The sequence below is a fragment of the Odocoileus virginianus genome, chromosome 5 (assembly GCF_023699985.2).
Source record: "Odocoileus virginianus isolate 20LAN1187 ecotype Illinois chromosome 5, Ovbor_1.2, whole genome shotgun sequence".
NCBI classification, from domain to species: domain Eukaryota; kingdom Metazoa; phylum Chordata; class Mammalia; order Artiodactyla; family Cervidae; genus Odocoileus; species Odocoileus virginianus.
This window is the reverse complement of record NC_069678.1, coordinates 87,102,877-87,123,178: the sequence shown is the minus strand read 5'-3', so window position 1 is coordinate 87,123,178 and position 20,302 is coordinate 87,102,877. Positions and strand designations below refer to the sequence as shown.

Below are 20,302 nucleotides of genomic sequence, written 5' to 3'. Positions count from 1 at the left end.
CACTGTTCAGCACTGCTTTCTTCTGCAGGACTATGTTTCAGTCATCAGGATGTGCCAGTTATCAGGGTTGATTTGGGCTGTTGCCTAGGACAAGTTAATTAATTGGTCAGTCAGCATCTTTCCTTTGGGCAAGTGCTTTGCCAGCTGTACTGTTGGGTTGCTTCTTACCATAGCAAATTTCTCTCATCATTTTTATTCAGAAAGGTAAACAGTTCCTTTGTGTGGGTAAAAGAACAAGCTTGCTTGAAGTGTCTGTTGAAGTTCAGATGGTTTCAACCTGCAGGAGCATGTTGGATTGAGATATATAGGAAGGGATTTTTTTTGGCCATGTTTTTCAGTGGGTCTTCAACAGTGAGTAAGCTCACTTTTGTACACTGCATTCTATTAGCAGCTATAAGCAGATACTCTGTTGGGGAGTGTGTTAATTGGAAGATGGGGGCATTTAGTGTTGAAAAATAACATTAAGATTAGGCGTCGAGGGAAAGAAGGTCTTGGATGTTCATACGGGGAGCCCGAGTTTTATGCAATGGACAGGATTAGTGTAGTGACTGTGTAAATGATGAATGAGAGTGGAAATTAACTCTCTAGGATGTCACTGTTGCAATTGAATCAGGAGGTTAGATTAAGGGATATTAAAGAGGGAGAGGCCTGTTTGAGAGACATTCTGGGCAGGGCTTCCCAGGTGGCATTGATGAAAGAGACGTGGGTTCCATCCCTGGGTTGGGAAGATCCCCTGGAGAAGGGCATGGCAACTCATTCCTATATTCTTGCCTGGAGAATCACCATGGACAGAGGAGCCTGGTGGGCTACAGTCCATAGGGTCGCAAAGAATCGACATGACTGAAGTGACTTAACATGTATAGGGACCTAAGTTTAGATACTGTACTAACATTGCTAACTCTTCTAGAAGATTTTTTCTTGAAAAGAATTAATTACCACTCATTCCAGGGCTATTCCAAAGCAAATCTTTTTTCTTGTTTAAAAATCTTCTTCTAAAGATTTTATTCCATTTGAACTTGTTAGATACGGCTGTGTGTTTGAACCTAAGGCTCAAGATTGTGTTTTTTGGTCATTACCTCTCATTTAAATTAGCAGTGCTGAGTGCCCCAGACACTTACTCTTCCCATCCTCTGACAACCTTCTTTGTATGCTTCCAGGAACACCTGCTGAGAATTGCTTAAGAAATCCTCTTAAATCCCTTCTAAAATCTTCCATTATATCTTAAAGTGCTAATCTCCCAGAGTGTCAGGGGGTTGTCTGGAGGATCCATTCATTCATTTAACTAGTGTTTATTTATTGGCCACATCGTGTGGCATGTGGGATCTTAGTTTCCCAACTAGGGATCGAACCCACACCCTGCAGTGGAAGCACAGAGTCTTAACCTCTGGGCCACCAGGGAAGTTCCAGTAATCATTTACTGAATATCTACTCCGAACCAGGCAGTAGGCGAAGTGCTGAAGGAACAAAGATAATGTCCTTGCATCTCTTTGACCTTACAGTTTATCAGGGAAGACACTTTGGTAGACTGACAATGACCTTCCACTGCAGGGAGTGCTAGTGAACAGATGAGGCTAGCGCCATGGTAGTGGAAAGGAGTACCCACCACAGCCAGAGTGGGGAAGGACCAGGGAAGCCATCCAGGAGGAAATGACTGACTTGCTACCTAGAGAATTCAGAACTCTGGGCAGAAAGTTCGGGTGAAGGGCATTCTGGGCAGCATGAACAGGAGGAGGGATAGAGAGCCTTAGGAGAGGAAACACGGGATCTTAGTAAGGGTGGAGTGGAGGATGTGAGGGGAGGAGAAGTGAGATGAGGTAGGAAAAGTGGGCAGGGCTGGAATGTTGACTGACTCTGTATCATACTGCAGAGAGTTTAGACCTCACCCTACAGGCTTTGGGGAGCCATTGAACGATCTTAGGCAAGGAAGACTAGGATTGGATTTACACTTTATTTTTTTATTTTTATTTTTTTCATTTATTTTTATTATTTGGAGGCTAATTACTTTACAATATTGTAGTGGTTTTTGCCATACATTGACATGAATCAGCCATGGATATACATGTGATCCCCATCCTGAACCCCCCTCCCATCTCCCTCCCAGATTTACATGTTAGAAATACCCCTGCTCTAGCAGCGTTGTGACAGAGGACTGGAGAGGGCGAAGGCTAGTGACAGACCAGTTAGGCAGCTGTTAGAGTAATTTATGAGTGATTAGAGTTTAAACTAAGGTGTGGACATAGCAATGTAAAGTGGACAAATCAAGAGATGTTAAGGGGTAAAATCCTTGGGTTTTGTTGACTAATGTGGATGTGGTATGAGAGGGGAGAACCTAGGATGACTTGTAGGTTTCTGCGTGGGTGGGTGGTGTCATTAATTAAAATTGGGAGTCTAAGAGGAGGAAGGTTATCTGCGGGGACTGGTGGCAGTGCTGGCGCAGGGGATGGTACTGAGTTCTGCTTTGGTTGAGTTGAAGTTAGGGTTTCTGAGGGGTGCTGGCAGAGGTGCCCTGCCAGAGGGCATCTATAGGATTTGGAGCTCAGGAGAGTTCTAGACAGGAGTGGACAGACCAGGAGATTGCTGAGCGAGTGTGTGTATCCTGAGAGACAAAAACCCTGGGGAACTCCAAGGAGAGGGTGGTTCGGGGACCAGAGGAAGAGGATCCTGTGAAGGAAATTGTCCACCAAAAGCGAGTGCCCAGAGATGTAGGACGAAGAGGGGAGACCTGAGTTCAAGAAGGAAGTTGTGTCACACTGTGTCAGATTATTTAGAGGTCAAGCAAGATAAGAACTTCTTTGTAGAAAGGTCACCTTTTCCTGGAGCATTTTCAATGGCAGTATGGAAAGTATAGTCCAGAAAGCAGTGGGCTGGGGGAGTGAATGAGAAGTAGGTTTTGAAACCTAGACTTTGATGAAGCAGAGAGGAGGAAGGCCCAGACTAGTTAGAGGAGGATGTAGGGCGGAGAGCATTTTGCTTGTTAATTGTAACACAGAATTAAGCATTAACACAGAATTAAGTTTAAGTGTTGTTTGGGAAGAGTCAGCAGAGGAAAGAATAAAATTCAAGGGCAGGAGAGAATAACTGATGAAAGCATGAGATCCAGAGTCAAGCGAGGAATGTGTCTGATGAGAGAGAGAGAGGGAGAAGGCAAGAATGCAGGTGGCCAAGCTGGTTGATTAGAGGCCAGGGAATTTCTCCTGATGGATTCTATTCTCTCTGGAGTTAGGGGGGTGAAGTTATCTGCTGAGAGTAGGGGTTGTGCGTCTGCGTATGTGTGCACACGCTTGCCCAGGTGTGCTCATTCTCTTCCCTCTAACCCCAGAACCACTCAACAACCTGAGTCTAGACACTGAGAAAGCAGACAGGTGGACTGACCCAGGATCCAAGTTTTCCAGTGTAGGTTTGATGGAAGAATAAAGGGTCCTTACAGAACGGGGGTCGGGGGTGGGGGGGGGTGAGGGATGGGGGGCTTCCTTGGTAGCTCAGCTGGTAAAGAATTCACTTCCAATGCAGGAGACCCTGATTCGATTCCTAGTTTGGGAAGATCCTCTGGAGAAGGGATAGGCTACCCACTCCAGTATTCTTGGGCTTCCCTGGTGGCTCAGATGGTGAAGAATCTGCTTGCAATGCGGGAGACCTGGGTTCTGTCCCTGGGTAGGAAAAATCCCCTTTAGGAGGACATGGCGACCCACTCCAGTATTCTTGCCTGGAGAATCCCATGGACAGAGGAGCTTGGCAGACTACAGTCTATGGAGTTGCAAAGGCTTGGAGACGACTGAGCAACTACGCACATATGCACAGAATCAGGGGTCTTTCTAAGAAAATGTAACATCTGCTTGGTTATCGATTGTATTATTTTCTGACTTTTATTTTGTGCCCCTAGAAAAATTTTAAACTCTTTCAGGGCAGGAACTTTATGTAACTTGTATATTCTTTTGTATCATTTAGTAAAGTACAGGGCAGAAATTGATTTTTTCTCTATTTGTTGACTTAATCTGACTTTTGCAGTTAGGAGCATCTTGAGTCTTGACAGGGAGAGAGGCTTTTCTCCCCTGTGGTCTTTAATCCTCGTCTCACTGTCTGTTGTGGGAGTCCTCACGAGCTAGCCTCATTTACTCTCCCCAGGGCAGTTGAGCTCAGGAACATTGGTGCTTTCCATGAAGACTGCAGGGTTAGTATTTTCTATTCTGTTTGGACCAGACTTGTGAAGTCCGGGTTCTTTGCAAGACTAAACAGAGTGGCTATTGTGGAGGACGCAGCCTCCTTTTTGTTGATTTTGGCAGGCAGGCAGCGGATGTGATGGATTTGTTCTCATGACTCAGAACCTCCCCTGCCTTACCTTAGCAGGTTCAATATAATCAAAGTGAAGCCGCTCAGTCATGTCCCACTCTTTGTGACCACATGGACTGTAGCCTGCCAGGCTCTTCTGTCCATGTGATTTTCCAGGCAAGAATACTGGAGTGGGGTGCCATTTCCTTCTTCAGGGATCTTCCCAACACAGGGATCAAACCCGGGTCTCCTGCATTGCAGGCAGACTGCTTACGTCTGAACCACCAGGGAAGGTTAATATATAATCACCAGGGAAGGTCAATATAATCACTGTTTTTCAAATCATGATCATGTCCTTCAGAGTTTATCTGACCTTTATATCTATAAAGAGTATTAGTTACCCTTTCCTTTGTCCTCTGCTTGCTTGGGTTTTTTACCTTTAGTGTAGAGGGTATTTCCTGGTGTATTAGGTCCCCTTCAGAATTGACTTAGGTCTTCCCCCGGTGATATTCTCTGAGTTGGTTGTTAACTGGTCTGTTCTCCACGGTGTGACTTGTTTTTTGTTGTTTGTTTTGTGAATTTGGACTCTATATTGGGTAAACTTGATGTGAGTCATCCCTGGGAGTGGAAGGTGTGTCTCCACTAATTTGGAGAATCTTTGATCTCCTTTCAGTCCCAGGTTTGGCTGATCCAGTACAGTTTCTAAGTCCTGCTGGAGGTATGTGTGTGTGTGTTTATTTGTTCCTTGCATCTCCTTCCACAAAGTGCACTGGCTGCACTCCAGGGGATGCCGCTTTACATGTATGATCACCCTCGGCTAGCCTTGTCATCACCATCAGCCAAAAAATGCCTCTGTTCAGAGCCTCTTTGAATGTAGTACTGTATCTACTACTGAATAAGTGGAGTTCATAAACCCTCTATCTGCCCCCCGGGAATGAAAGTATACAGTAGATGTTACAAATGACAGACAATAAAGAAAGTATAAGCAGTTGAACACATAATAGACAGTTACTCCTTTTTTAGCTCTCATTTTTCCAGTAGCAATTCTCCTAAAAAGAGACCTAGTCCAGAGGGAGAGGGGTTTGACAGAGTCACGCTTATCTTCTGTTCCAAGCGGAGTGACGGGGAGGTGCTGCCCATGGCCCTTTGGAGTCAGGCAGTTTGTCTCAGTGCCCTTTCCAGAACCTTATTTCCACGTTCCCTCTCCATACAGCCAGGTCAGGGTCCTAACTGGGCCCCCTGCCCTCTGTGACCTGTGGCTGGAGTGGTAGGCAGGAGACCATCTGGAACACTTGGGTTCCCTGTACAATTGTAACATGAGGAAATTCATCCCAGACCTACTGCAGACGCTCGTGTCCACACAGATACCAGCAATGAGCCATGGGGTTGCTGTTGGATTGGAAAGAAACTGGTCTGGCCTGGTCTGGGCACCTCTGGGCATAGGAGTGTGGGACCCATCCCAGCCTCTGCTGGTTAGTTTCCCAAAAGGAGAATGGACCCAACTAGTTCAGGCGGGGTGCTTTGAGATCCTCTCCTCTCCCAGAGGACTGATTCATTGTTTTTATTGTTGTTATTTTTAATCAGTATCATAACACCATTCATGTAGTGCTGCCTTTATTAGGAAGAATGGGTGTCTGTGAGGGGCTGGAATTTCCCTCCACCTGCCTGTGGGAGGGAAAGCTTTAGAGGGAGCATTAGATTCCCATCGCCCAGGCCTCCTCTCTCGCATCATCCTGGGGCGGCTCCTGGGGTGAGGCAGTGGGGGCCCTGGCATGAATATGCCACTGAGAAGGGGTAAGAGGCAGTAGCCGCTGTAGCTGTGGGCACAGGTGGTATGTTAGTAAGTGTAGATGGGTCTGGGGGCACTGCTCGGGGGGCTAACAAGGCATCCTGTCATCTCTGTTGCTGTTGTTAGCTGCTTCCCTTTGCCTTTGTCTAAAAGCAGAGCCAAACCCTCTGCATTCTTTCCTCTTCCACCTCCTCCTCTTGATTACATCTCACTTTCAGACTTGTAAAGATGTATAATGCCTTCAGCAGATAGCCTTGTGATAATATGGAAAGTTTGAATAAATAAAAGCTCCAGAGATTAGAAAGCTGAGTGGGGATTTGATTAGTGGTTTAAGTATAACAGGTGTTTTTCTTGCAACTCATCATAAACCAAAACTGCCTTGTAGCATTTCTTATGTTTTTTTTGTTGGTTAACTTTTTGTGTATATTTGTTTGAACTTCCCAACCTAATTAAGATCTTGTTCAGGGTGTTAGTTAGTTAAGTCACTCAGTCGTGTCAAACTCATTGCGACCCCGTGGTCTGTAGCCCACCAAGCTCCTCTGTCCATGGGATTCTCCAGGCAAGAATACTGGAGTGGGTTGCCATTTCCTTCTCCATTTCCTTCTTGTTCAGGGTGTAGGTTGTGTCAAATGAGATGCGTGTGATGTACCGATACTTAAAAAAAACTGAACCACTTTGCAAATGTTGGTGGTGGTTATGTTTCTTTGTTCTTCCAACACCTTACAGCACCTGAAATGGGTTTTTCCATACGATTGTCCCACAGACATCTCAAACTTGATATGTCCAATTTGGGCATCATTGTCCCCTTCCCTGCTCCCAGACCTACTTCACTTGCTGGGTCCCCCGCTCAGCTGAATGTCTTCCTTACCCATCCAGGTGTCCAAGCCAGGAATCTGGCTTCATGCAGGTGTCCTCCCTCTCCTGTGTCCTGCCCAAGCGACCAGTCTTTCAGCAAGTCCCGTGGATTCCGGCTCCTGTGACTCTCTCCACCTCTCATCTCCTCCAGCTCCACTGCTAATACGAGTTCAGAGCCGTATCTCTTACCAGTACTGCGGTGATTGCTCTTTACTCCGACTTTGCTCTTCAAACTCCTACCTGAAAAAAAACTTTCCAAAAGTGTAAAACTATTCACATCGGGTGGTATGTTAGTAAGAGAGGATAGTGTGGGCAGGTTTTTTTTGTCTCTATGTCGGGTGGTAAAGGAAAACAAAGCTCTGAAAAACCATCCCTACGTGTTTCTCAAAGGGTGCCTGTGCAGTTACACACAAGCTGTAGTGAAAAACGAGAAACAGAAAGACCAAAGGCAGCAGTCCTATTTCTCCATGGCAGACCAACTCAAGTCTACTTTTCTGCACCACTATTTTTCCCCCCGAGGGGGTGCACCGTTCCTGGAGGTACTGCAATATCAGGTCAGAGCTGGGAGTGAATGGAGCGATCTCCTATTCCAACTCACTGCTCCAAAAATCCATTTAATATATTGTCCTCAGATAGAGGGCATATCAGATATTAAACTGGTAAGTGTGGGCAGTTTTAAGGGAGCTAATAAAGGCAGAAAATATTTGTTGCTGTTATTAGCTGCTTCCTCTTGTTTACATATTTGTCTAAAAGCAGAGCTGAAGTTCCTGCATGTTTTTATTTATTAACTCTTGTATTCCTAGCACCCAGAAGAGTGTCTGGTGTATGCTGTTATGTCAGTAAGTTGTGTCCAATGCTTTGCAACCCCTAGGACCCCCACCAGGCGCCTCTGTCCATGGGATTCTCCAGGCAAGAATACTGGAGTAGGTTGCCATTTTCCTTCTCCAAGGGATCTTCCTGATCCAGGGATCGAACCTGCTTCTCGTACATTGGCAGGCGGGTTCTTTACCATTGAGTAAGGTACTCAATAAATATTTGTCAAATGAATGAACTGGAAAAGATCAGTTGAGCTCACTCTTGTTCCTTGGAAGGAAATGAAATGAAGAATGGAAAAGTGTTAGTAACTTGCCCAAGGTCATGTAACTAACTGGTGCTCGAGCCAGATCTCACCAGGCGAGTGGTGATTTTTCTTTCTTTCTTTTTTTTTTAATGAAACCATGCCTAAACACAGTTCCTTTATGTGATTTGGTACAGATGCACGTTATCGGCTTAACTGTGTATCCCTGTGAGCAGGGGTGGGGAGAGGAAACCGATACATATTAAGCCCTAACTGAATGCGAGGTGCTTTATCTCATTTAATCGTCACAAGTAGCATCCTGTGACAGTCCCATGGTATTGGTGGATATCACAGATGAGGAGGCCAGAGCTGAAGGAACCTAAATAAGTTCCCTGACGGTCACATGCTGGTAAGCAGCTGAACTAGGTGTTTGTCCCCAGGCCTGGTGAACTCCACTGGGCAGGCGCCCGTCTTACCTTAAATTTTGATTTTGTCGTCTGAGTTGCTTAATTTTTTTTATTTTTATTTTTTTCCATTTATTTTTATTAGTTGGAGGCTAATTACTTTACATCATTGCAGTGGTTTTTGTCATACATTGAAATGAATTAGCCATGGATTTACATGTATTCCCCATCCCGGTCCCCCCTCCCACCTCCCTCTCCACCCAATCCTTCTGGGTCTTCCCAGTGCACCAGGCCCGAGCACTTGTCTCATGCATCCAACCTGGGCTGGTGATCTGTTTCACCCTAGATAATATACATGTTTCAATGCTGTTCTCTTGAAACATCCCACCCTCGCCTTCTCCCACAGAGTCTACAAGTCTGTTCTATACATCTGAGTCTCTTTTTCTGTTTTGCATATAGGGTTATTGTTACCATCTTTCTAAATTCCATATACATGTCTTAGTATACTGTAATGGTCTTTATCTTTCTGGCTTACTTTGCTGTGTATAATGGGCTCCAGTTTCATCCATCTCATTAGAATTCAAATGAATTCTTTTTAATGGCTGAGTAATATTCCATGGTGTATATGTACCACAGCTTCCTCATCCATTCGTCTGCTGATGGGCATCTAGGTGCTTCCATGTCCTGGCTATTATAAACAGTGCTGCGATGATCATTGGGGTGCACGTGTCTCTTTCAGATCTGGTTTCCTCGGTGTGTATGCCCAGAAGTGGGATTGCTGGGTCATATGGCAGTTCTATTTCCCGTCTGAGTTGCTTTAAAGCAACTTAAGATTTTCAGGTCAGACTGCTCTTGAAAATGGTCTGATTTGAACTGCTCAAATAGAGTTGCAGTATTGTTTATTGTTGTTGTTGTTCAGTCGTTACGTTGTGTCTGACTCTTTGCAACCCCATGGACTGCAGCACACCAGGTTCTCCAGTCCTTTGCCATCTCCCAGAGTTTGCTCAGATTCATGTCCATTGAATTGGTGATGCTATTTACCCATATCATTCTCTGCCACCCCCTTCTCCTTTTGCCCTCAATCTTTCATAGCATCAGGGTCTTTTCCAATGGATTGGCTCTGTGCATAAAGTGGCCAAAGTATTGGAGCTTCAGCATCAGCCTTTCAATTGAATATTCAGGATTGTTTCAGTTTAGTTCGGTTCAGTCGCTCAGTCATGTCTGACTCTTTGCAATCCCTTGGACTGCAGCATACCAGGCCTCCCTGTCCATCACCGACTCCTGGAGCTTGCTCAAACTGATGTCCATCGAGTTGGTGATGCCATCCAACCATTTCATCCTCTGTCGTCCCCTTCTCCTCCTACTTTCGATCTTTCCTAGCATCAGGATCTTTTCCAATGAGTAAGTTCTTCGCATCAGATGGCCAAAGTACTGGAGTTTCAGCTTCAGCATCAGTCCTTCCAATGAGTATTCAGAATTGTTTACCATAAGCCAACCCCATGGAATAGAGGGAGGGATCGTGGTGACAGAGAGGGGTCTGTGAAGCTCTTGAGTCAGTAAAACAATCCCATGCTCTGGGTAATGCTATCCCTCCATTCAGTTACATCACACAGAACTGAATTTCTGACTTGTTTTCTAACCTGGGCACCCAGGACCACTATAGAAAGGCTCAGGCCAGTGCAGCACTTCTGAATGTGTTTGGTAGTGTTCATGAGCACTAAGAGCTCAAACAAAGACAATACCTAAAATGTAGGACAGGTAGAGCAGGAGAGAGGACCGAGCCTGCTTGAAGCCAGCTGTTTCTGTAGTTAGTAGGCAGACCGTAATTACCTGTGTTGCTCAGAGACCTAAACTGAGAGTGGGGGTGGGGAGAGGTCACACCCATTATCTTTGGAGAAATGATGGGAGTAAATAATGCTTAGTTTCCAGTTTACTCCAGGAGCTTTCACTCACCTTTCAGAGTCACATGTGGACTTTGAGGGGGCACCTTGTCACCCCAGATCATCCAAGCATAAGGTTAACATTGTTTTTGTTAGAAATCCCCTTAGATTCCCCAGCCATTCATTTTGAACTCTATTAGCTTCCTCTCTGTAGCTTTGTGTAGCCTGCCTTAGAAAAGAGAGTGGGGCCCAGGAGGGGAGAGGAAGGAGCAGGGAAGGGGGCAGAGAAACAAAGACTTAATTAGGAGGTTCCTCTGTCTTTTGGGAGTTAAAGTCCTTTTCATTAGCTGATTGCTGAGCGGGGAATGGAGACCCAGGAGGAGGAGGAAGAATTGTAATGGAAGCAGAATAGTTAGACACTCGGTGATCCAGGACTAGCAGCGTCCATAGCTCCTGGGAGCTTGTTAGAGATGCACAGAGTTAGACTCCACCCCAGAGGCTTCCCTGGTGGCTCAGAGGGTAAAGCGTCTGCCTACAATGCGGGAGCCCCAGGTTCAATCCCTGGGTCAGGAAAATCTCCTGGAGAAGGAAATGGCAACCCACTCCAGTATTCTTGCCTGGAAAATCCCATGGACGGAGGAGCCTGGTAGGCTATAGTCGGTCCATGGGGTCTCAAAGAGTCGGACATGACTGAGTGACTCTACTTTCAGGCTCCACCCCAGACCTGCTAAATCAGTTTTTATTTTAGCGAGATTCCCAGGTGATTCCATGCCAAGTTTGAACAACACCAAGTTGGTAATAAACAAAGCGGTTCAGTGTGAGGGATTTTGCAGTCTGATAGATCTGGGATTGAGACCTGCTTTGGCCATTGAATAGCTGTGTGACCTTTGGATGAATTCTTTAATCTCTGTGTCTCAGCTTCCTATCTGCAGAATAAGGGAACTCCACTTCATCAGGCTGCTGGGGAGAGTAAATGAAATACTGATTCTTTCTCCAGTTGATGGTGTCTTAGATTTAATGAAATTTAGTAATGTCTGTATCAAATACTGAGCCTGGTACAGAGTAAAAAATAAATGTTATTGCTAATAACTGAATTAGGCAAATTTACAGGAAAAAGGAGCCTCTTTCTCATTTCTCTCTCTTTATCTCTTAATGAGTGCATTTGTCTGCAGTTTAATAAAACTACAGTCAGTATGTGTATCCTCTTTGATGTTTTACTTAGCATTATTTAATAATAGTTGGAGCAGAAGCAGTTAACAAATATAAAACTTATGAATATTCCAGGCACAAAAATTTATGTGTATCTTTATTCATTCAGTCATTAGAGTAACCATGTGAGGCAGGATCTCCATTTTCAGATGAGGAAACCAAACAGAGAGGTAAAGTGACTTGCCCAAATCACACAGTTGGTAAATTGCAGAGCCAAGATTTGAACTGAGGTAGTCAGTTTCTAGCATCTGTGCTCTCTGTTTTCATGTATTGCTGTTATCCTCAAACTTATGGGATGTAATGGAAATCAGGAGACTTGGGTTGGGTACCTGATTCTGATACTAACTTATTTGTGACTCTGGTCAAGTCAATTTACTTCTTTGGGCCAATTTCCTTAGGTAAAAATGGGAGAATTAGATGGGATTTATGAAGTCTCTTTATTAATTCACTCAACATACAGTGCTTGAAATTAATAAAAGATTGTTAATTGGTTCAAAAGTACTTGCTCAAGCAGGTTGGTTTAGTTAAAAACAAGGGATTGGAATCTTGGCTCAGCCACTTTCTGGCTGTATATGATGTTGGGTAACTTACTTAACCTTTCTAAACATTGATTTCCTCACTAGTAATGGGGAAATGGTTCATACCATGCAGGGATTTAGGAAATTTGAATAAGATAATGTGTATTAGCACCTAATATCCATGAGGCACACAGTGGATACCCAATGTACAAGAGTTCTCTTTCCTTCTTTCTTTACATCCAGGGGTGGTTGAGGAAGCAGATAGACTAGGTTCAAAAGGAGTAAGAATCTATATTGGTCCTAGTGTCTTTTTCCCATAGTGGTATTTTCATTGTTGGGGAGAAAAAGTGTATATATAGGCAGGTCCTGTCATTTTTTAAGTAATCCACCTTTGATTTTAAATTAAAATTTGCTTAAAAAATACATAGTTTATGAGCAGTTATTGTTGTTTAGTCACTAAGTCATGTCTGACTCTCTTGCGACCCCATGGACCGTAGCCCACTAGACTCCTCTGTCCATGGTATTTCCCAGGCAAGAATACTGGAGTGAGTTGCCATTTCCTTCTCCAGGGGATCTTCCCAGTCGGGGATCTAACCCATGTCTCCTGCATTGGCAGGTGGATTCTTTACCACTGAGTCACCAGAGAAGCCCCATTAAAGTAGGATAAATGCCAATTTTAAAAAAGTGGTGCATTGCTTTCCTGGGGCTGCCATAGCTAAGTACCACAAACTCAATGGCTTAACGCATTATTTACCAGAGATGTATTAATATATCCTTTGTTACCCAAACATTGTTGGCCAGAGATGTTTCAGTATTCACTTACATAACAAATTGCTGGCCACCCGCATTAGTTTTCTGCAAAAATTCCCCAGTCAATAATGTGTTAAACAACAAAAATTTATTGTCTTGCAGTTCTGGAAGCTAGATATCTGAAATCAGGGTGTCAGCAGGATTGACTTCTTCTGAGGCCTGTGAGGGAGAATCTGTTTCAGGCCTTTTGCCCAGCTTCTGGTAGCCTCAGGCATTCCTTGGCTTGCAGATGGCCTGTCTCTATGTGCTTTTACATTGTTCATGTGTGTCTGTCTTTTTATAAGAAAACTAATCTTATATTGGGTTAGAGTTCACCCTGAGGATCTCATCTTAACTTGATCATTTGTAAAGCCCATATTTCCAAGTAAAGTCACATTCACAGGTGCTGTGAGTTAGGACTTAAAACATCTTTTGGGGAACACAATTCAAACTGTAACAGTTTGTTTAGCTACTTCTAACCTGGAGAGAAGAGCATGTATGAAATTAACTTCCGCTTGTCTCTGAGAATTTATTACTAACATTTTTTTTTTTACTTTATAAATGTACATACATATATCTCCTCCCTCTTGGACCTCCCTCCACCCCACCCCACCTAATTCATCACAGAGCGCGAGCTGAGCCTCCTGTGCTTTATAGAAGGTTCCCACTAGCTATCTCTTTAATATATGGTAGCATATATACACATCAGTTTGAAGGAGTGTTTCAGAGTCATATGATCATGCAGAGTTGGTGTTCGTCTGCAGGTACTGGAACAGGTTCTGACTGAGTAGTCTCCCATGCAGTTTGGTTACTGCCCATCTTTGTGCCAGGTAATGGTTTGAAATCCTCCTCTACCTCTCAAAATCAATAGGAAGTTTTCATGTGAGCAGAACAGTGATCTTCCTACTTAAAAGTTTTTTCCCCAGCTTCTCAGGGCCACCTGCTCCCTGTGGCTCCCAGCCTCTTCCTCCATCTTGAAAGTCAGCCATGTTGAGTCTTTCACTGTCCTTCCGCCATCTTCCCTCTCTTCACTACAATGCTTTTTGTAGGGACACAGGAAGAACCCAGGGTCACCCCCTGTCCTGCTAATTCTACACCTTGCTTTTGGCATCATTTAGGAAAGAGAGGGGAAATGGATCTGATACATAGCATCGTAGGATATGTCTTGTTTTTTTATGAACTGAATGGATCAATAATAATAGCTCCCATTAGTTGAATTTTTACCATGTGCCAGGGACTGTGTTAAGCACTTTTTTATATACACTAGCCCATTTAATTCTCATATCAACCTCATGAAGTAGATATCGTTATTATCATCATTTTACAGAGGAGAAAGTGTAGGCACTTGTAGCTCAGTTGGTAAAGAATCTGCCTGCAATGCAGGAGATCCAGATTTGATTCCTGGGTTGGGAATGTCCCCTGGAGAAGGAAATGGCAACCCACTCCAGTATTCTTGCCTGGAGAATCCCATGGACAAAGGAGCCTGGCAGGCTACAGTTCATGGGGTCGCAGGAGTTGGACACGACATAGCGACTAAACCATCACCACAGAGGAGAAAAGTGATACTCAAGGCAGTGAAATAACTTGCCCAAGGTCACATCTAGAAATATAACTCTGTGGGACAACAGAACTGCTGCTCTTAACCACCGTATTATACTTTCCCTTCATTTCCTTGAATAGAATTGCGAGGCCCGAGTCTCCTCCTTTTCTCTAAAAACTCCTAGTTCTGAAAGTCCACTGACTGAAGGGTCGGGGAAGTGACCTCTATGTGCATTTTTTGGAGTCCTTATTGCTCGTGGATGGGAAAGGGAGTGCGACTTGTGACTTCAGCTGGCACTTCTGACTTAGTGGTTTCAGTCTTGCCCAGGGGCCCTAGTCAGGTGTGGGACATTGTGAGTTACTTTAAAACAAAAAATGCTGTTCTAGAACTGAAGAGGAAAACACACAGGCTTCCTATGCTTGTCTGACTCTCATTGTGATTACAAAATTATACATGCTTATTGTAAATTTAAGCAGTACAAATTAAACGGTGAAAGTTTCCGAGTCTTTCTCTAGTCCCACTGGTCAGGGTAAATGGTCTTTTAAGTTTAGTTTGTATTCTTTCAGCTTTCTCCTTGCCAGGCTGACTGGTTTGTTTCTTTTTTTTTTAATTGAGGGATAGTTGATTTATAGTGTTGTGTTAGTTTCTGGTGTACAAAAAAGTGATTTAGTTATTTATATGTATACATACATATATATTCTTTTTTATATTGTTTTCCATTATGGTCTGTTGTAGGATATTGAATACAGTTCCCTGTGCTATAGAATAGGACCTTGTTGTTTACCTGTTTTATTTATGGTAGTTTGGGCTTCCCTGGTAGCTCAGATGGTAAAAAATCCACCTGCAGTGTGGGAAATCTGGGTTTGATGCCTGGGTTGGGAAGATCCCCTGGAGGAGGGCATGGCAACCCACTCCAGCATTCTTGCCTGGAGAATCCCATGGACAGAGGATCCTGGCGGGCTACAGTCCATGGGGTTGCAAAGAGACGGACATGACTGAGAGACTTCACTTCACTTCAATCACAAACTCCTGATTTATCCCTCTCCCACTCTGCTTTCCCCTTTGGTACCCATAAGTTTGTACTCTATGTCTGTGAGTCTGTTCCTGTTTAGTAAATAAATTTATTTGTATTATAGTCTAGATTCCACATTTAAGTAATATTGTATGGTATTTGTCTTTCTCTTTCTGACTTCACTTACAATGGTAATCTCTAGGTCAATCCACATTGCCACAATGACATGATTTCATTCTCTTTTATTGCCAGGCTTACTCTGGGCTTCTGTGGTGGCTCAGTGGTAAAGGATCTGCCTACCAATGCAGGAGTTGTGAATTTGATCCCTGGGTGGGGAAGAGCCCTGGGAGAAGGAAATGGCAACCCACTCCAGTATTCTTGCCTGGGAAATCTCTCTTTGTCTCAGGACAAAGGAGCCTGGTGGGTTACAGTCCATAGTGTGGCAAAAGAGTAGGACACGACTTAACGACTAACCCAAAAAATTAAAAAAGCAAACTTACTTTGGAACTGCCCCTCTCCCTCCTTTACTCCTTCATGTTGGTTATATCTCCTCTGGTCCCAAGGCCTGATCTATTTTATTTATTTACTAGGTGACATTTACCTATGTGCCCTCTAAAAAGCAGTCTTTCACTGGGAAGGGCTTTGTAGGAGAGACAGGCTGTAGATTATATGTCACTTTAGCATAAGGCCAAAATTTCTTAGTAGAAGACACAGTCTCTCCACATTTCTGCTCCATACTGTGATTCTTGTTTTAGACCCCTGTCATCCTTTGCTGTACTCATGTGCCTCTGCATGTAGTTTACTCACACTCCAGATCATTTCTAGTTCATTTGTCTTGCTTGCATTATTGCCTCTGTCTGCAGAATCCTCCTAAATCTATTCTCTTGAAAAACTTATCCTTCCTGACTCATTCCAGATCTTATGTTCTTATTGATGACTTTTTGAGTTCTTTTGAGTGAGTGAATTAGCCAATCTCTTTTCTCCGCTTTAATATTCTATGCACACATATGTTACTTATTTTTATCATAGCGTTTATTTTTAATGCAAATGCTTTAGTATATTTTTGTTATGTTTATTAAGTAAATAAAAATCCATTATGATTTTTGCTTTGTGTAGACAACATTCATGTATTTATGTGGGCCATTTTTAAAGTCTTTATTGAATTTGTTACAGTATTGCTTCTGTTTGATATTTTGTTTTTTTTGGGTGCCAGGCACATGGGATCTTATAAGGCTCCCTGACCAGGGACTGAACCCACACCCCTTGCATTGGAAGGCAGAGTCTTAACTTCTGAACTGCCAGGGGTCTCAAGACAATGTTCGTCTGGATTTACCAGATATTTATCTGTTTTTAAAAGTTGCTTTTCCTTTCTCCTAGCATGTCCAGTCTTCCATTTGAGATAATTTTCCTTCTGCTTGAAAAAGTCCCTGTACTGGTACTCTGTAGTGTGGCCTGCTGGGTAATACGGCCTCTTTGTTTGTATTTGCCTCTTAGTTATTTTTGTTGCCATCTGCCTGGCTTACTTTGGGGCTTTCATTTGGTATTTAGGACTTGTGCCTCTGCTAGAGCCATCCCCTTTTCTATCAGATCTGTCCCCACCTCTTGAAATCCTACTTGAGAGCTCAGCTTGAGTCCTCCCTTTTCCCAGTACTCCTTTGCAAACCATACTAACCTGTGCTAACTCATTCGACTTCTGAACTCATAGCATTAATTTCTATCACTCATTGGCCAGTTGACCATGTCATGCTGTATGTCATCACTTGTATTTTATCATTTGGTATTTAACTTCCCATGGATTTGCCCAATTAGATTGTGCTTCTGGAGCTCACAGATTATGATTTATTCTTCCTCCTATCTGTCATTTTGTCTGGCTCAGTGCCCTGCATTCAGAAGGTATTCACCAAATGTCAGTGTGATTGGATTTTCTTAGTACTTCACACTCTGTTTAAGATCAGGTGCTCAAAGCCGGAACCCCAGGGAGCATTCAACTGATGACATCATCTTGGCTGACTATCACGCGGGGCGTGTGCTACTGAGGAGTGTCAGCAGATGAAACACTCGTGCAACAGGTTATGCTTCCTCCTCTAACGAATGGGATTCAGACTCCAGGTTGGGGAAAAGATAGTAAGTGTAGGAGGAGGTCTGATAAGGGGATGGAAGGGAGGATGCTACATTGTTGGATATGAGAGTATGACTTTATTAAACACATAACTAGAAGGATGGCGTAATGCAGAGAGAAGCTCCTTGGAACCAGGAGGCAGATCGAGTAAACCAGCTTCTCCGGTACAAACCAGTTATTAATTGCCATTCATTTTCTTTGCCATAAACCTGTGCCATGCAGCTACTTGCTTTCTCATTAGAATGAGTCTGGGGAAAAGGCTTAGTTTAGAGTTAGGAAATCCAAGGGAGGTGCCGGATAGCCAGAGTGGTCCGAGGGGTGGGGATGTGCCTTTCATTTGTTTTCCCAGCCATAGGCCTGAGGGGTTGCCAGGATCTCCTTGAGTCTGCTTGTAGGGATTTCTGCTAGAGTAGTAGGAAACCTTTTATTTCTACCCCTACTACTTCCTTTTTTGCCCATCTTTCTTCCTTCCTTCCTTCCTTCACAGATGCCCTCCTACCACACACAGACTGGATTGGTCATCAGACTCATCTCTGAGGCTCACATATTGCAGTGAACAGTGCTGCTGCGTGCCCAGGCCTTGAATGTAATCCGTCTATCCTCCACTCCTCTGCCCTCCCCAGCGGATAGGAAGGTAGAGAAAAGGAAATAGAGTATGACAGTTTAAACCCTTCTGTGGTGTAGAGGGCTGAATGGCTTGATTGCTTGATTTAGGCACCTTAGGGTCTCCTAATCGGAGAATCTGTTGTTTTGCTGATAGAAAAGCCTCACTTCATTCTACATTCTTTTTTCTGTGAGTAATGTGGACCTAGAAAAAGTCTTGTGCTGAGGGTTTGGTACTTGCCCCTGAGAGGGAAAAGGTCACTCTCGGACTTGATTTTATTTCCATCAGTGTTTTGTCATTATCAGAAGATGAAAATTAATGGTGCTTTGAACAGAGTATAGAGTATAACAGAGTATAAATATAGCTAAGACCCTAATACATTTAAAATGATAGGGCTTTAGTTTTAAAAACACATTTTTAAAGTACATGTTTTAGGCTAGATGTCTTGCTACTTTTTGTGGAATGATTTAGCTGCAGACTAATCTGGAGGGAGTAACAATACTAAATGATTTTTTTTTTTTTTAGAGTATAATTGCTTTACAGTGTTGTCAAGTTTCTGCTGTACAACATAATGAATCAGCTTTATGTACATATATATCCCCTCGAAACGACTTTTAAATCATCAAACATTGTGATGTTTTACTGAGACTGCTTCGGTGGGGAGAGTTTTTGTCCACAGGAATAATGTGGGTTTCCTTTCTCTCCCTTCAGATAAAACCTCCTGCGTGTCCCATTCTCTGGCCATGGGAGTGATGGACAGTGGGGACAAGTTGGTACACTCATTCCATTGCTCAGGTGGCTTCCTGGGTGCGGTTCTGCAGGGCTTCCTCTGAGAGCTGACTCGAGAGTTTTCTCCCATTGTGGTAGTGTTCTTGTTCTTACATGCCATGCCAGTTTATAGCCTTGGCGTTTGGGGCAGCATCATTGGGAGGTGTCAAGTCGGGAATGATGAAAATAAAAATATTTTCAGAGGTTCCTTGAGAGAAAGGTTCCTTTCACTGGACACACCAGTTCTCCCTAGATGCTATGCCTGGAGAACTGAAGCATCCTAAGTATATATTCTTCCTTTTTGATGTCACTGATTCTTCTGAATAACAGTTCCATGTTTGTCTTTCTGTGTTCCACGAGACTGTGCATCCTGAGAACTGAGATTGCATCTCATCCATCTTTTTGTCCCCAAAGTTTAGCACAGCGCCCAGCTCGAAGTTAGTGTTTATGAATGTATGTTAAGTTGAATAATGGAAGGAAGCTTTAAATGCACTGGATGTCAGCAGACATGCCTGGCATATTGAGTTGGGAGACATTAGTAGAAAATGGAGATAGGGGAGAGAGAGATAAAGGAGTTTTTGTGGACACGATACAGGGAATTTTAGTTGCCTAAGAATTACTTGAGAAACAGTTGTTTTGCAGTCTTCCTTCATGTGAGAAAGCATTGAAAAGTTGAATGTTAGTTCCATCTGACTAGCTAATGACCTTGGATAAGGCTTCCAATCACTGACCTTCTTTGTAGCAGGGACTAAAGATACATGCTTGTCCCTCTCAAATGGAAAAGGTGGGTGGTCAGGATTAGATTGTGGGTGGGAAAGAAGGCATTGTGGAAGCATAAAGCTGTTATTAGAATGATTGCTGTTCGCAAACAAGAAGTCTCAGCCTCTTCTCTGGTTTGTGTCCCACACCCAGGCACAACCTCAGATTGGGTGGATGCAGACTTTAAATATTGGGGTCACCTGCACCTAAAATGTCCCCTGTGGTTTCTCTGAGTATTGTGCGAGCATTCCTTTTTGGCTCTTTCCTACATAAGGAAAAAGTGGGAAGTTTGTGGAGTTGTGCTTTTGGTTGGCATTAGGGCAGTGGTCCCTAGCCTTTTTGGCACCAGGTACCAATTTTGTGGAAGACAATTTTTCCACATAACCAGGGGTGGGGGGATGGTCTTGGGATGATTCAAGTACATTACATTTATTGTGTGCTTTATTTCTAATCTTATGCTGCTGCTGATCTGATAGGTCTGAGTCCCAGAGGTTGGGGACCCCTGCATTAGGGCATGAGGGGCTTTCATTTTTCCCCTTTTATCTGGTAACTATCTAAACTAGTAAAGAGCTATAAGCAAATAGTCCTGGCTTGGAAGCTCTTCCCTCAGTAGTGACGGAAGCCTGAGAGGAACTTGGCTTTCATAACTCCCTGCGTTGAAGAAGGGGACAGTCATTTCCCTGACATGGCTGGGATTCTGGTCAGCTGATTTCCTGTCTGTATAGGGATGTGA

At 43.7% G+C, this 20,302-nt stretch overlaps 1 protein-coding gene and 1 non-coding gene across 2 annotated transcripts in view; one reads left to right on the top strand and one right to left on the bottom strand.

The window, feature by feature from the left end:
• The window catches only part of MACF1 (microtubule actin crosslinking factor 1), a 338,082-nt gene that overhangs the window by 24,567 nt on the left and 293,213 nt on the right, over nucleotides 1-20,302 (top strand).
• LOC139035388 (U2 spliceosomal RNA) lies at nucleotides 7,428-7,614 on the bottom strand. The gene has a single exon (XR_011488049.1). It is a non-coding gene; the product is annotated as a U2 spliceosomal RNA (small nuclear RNA).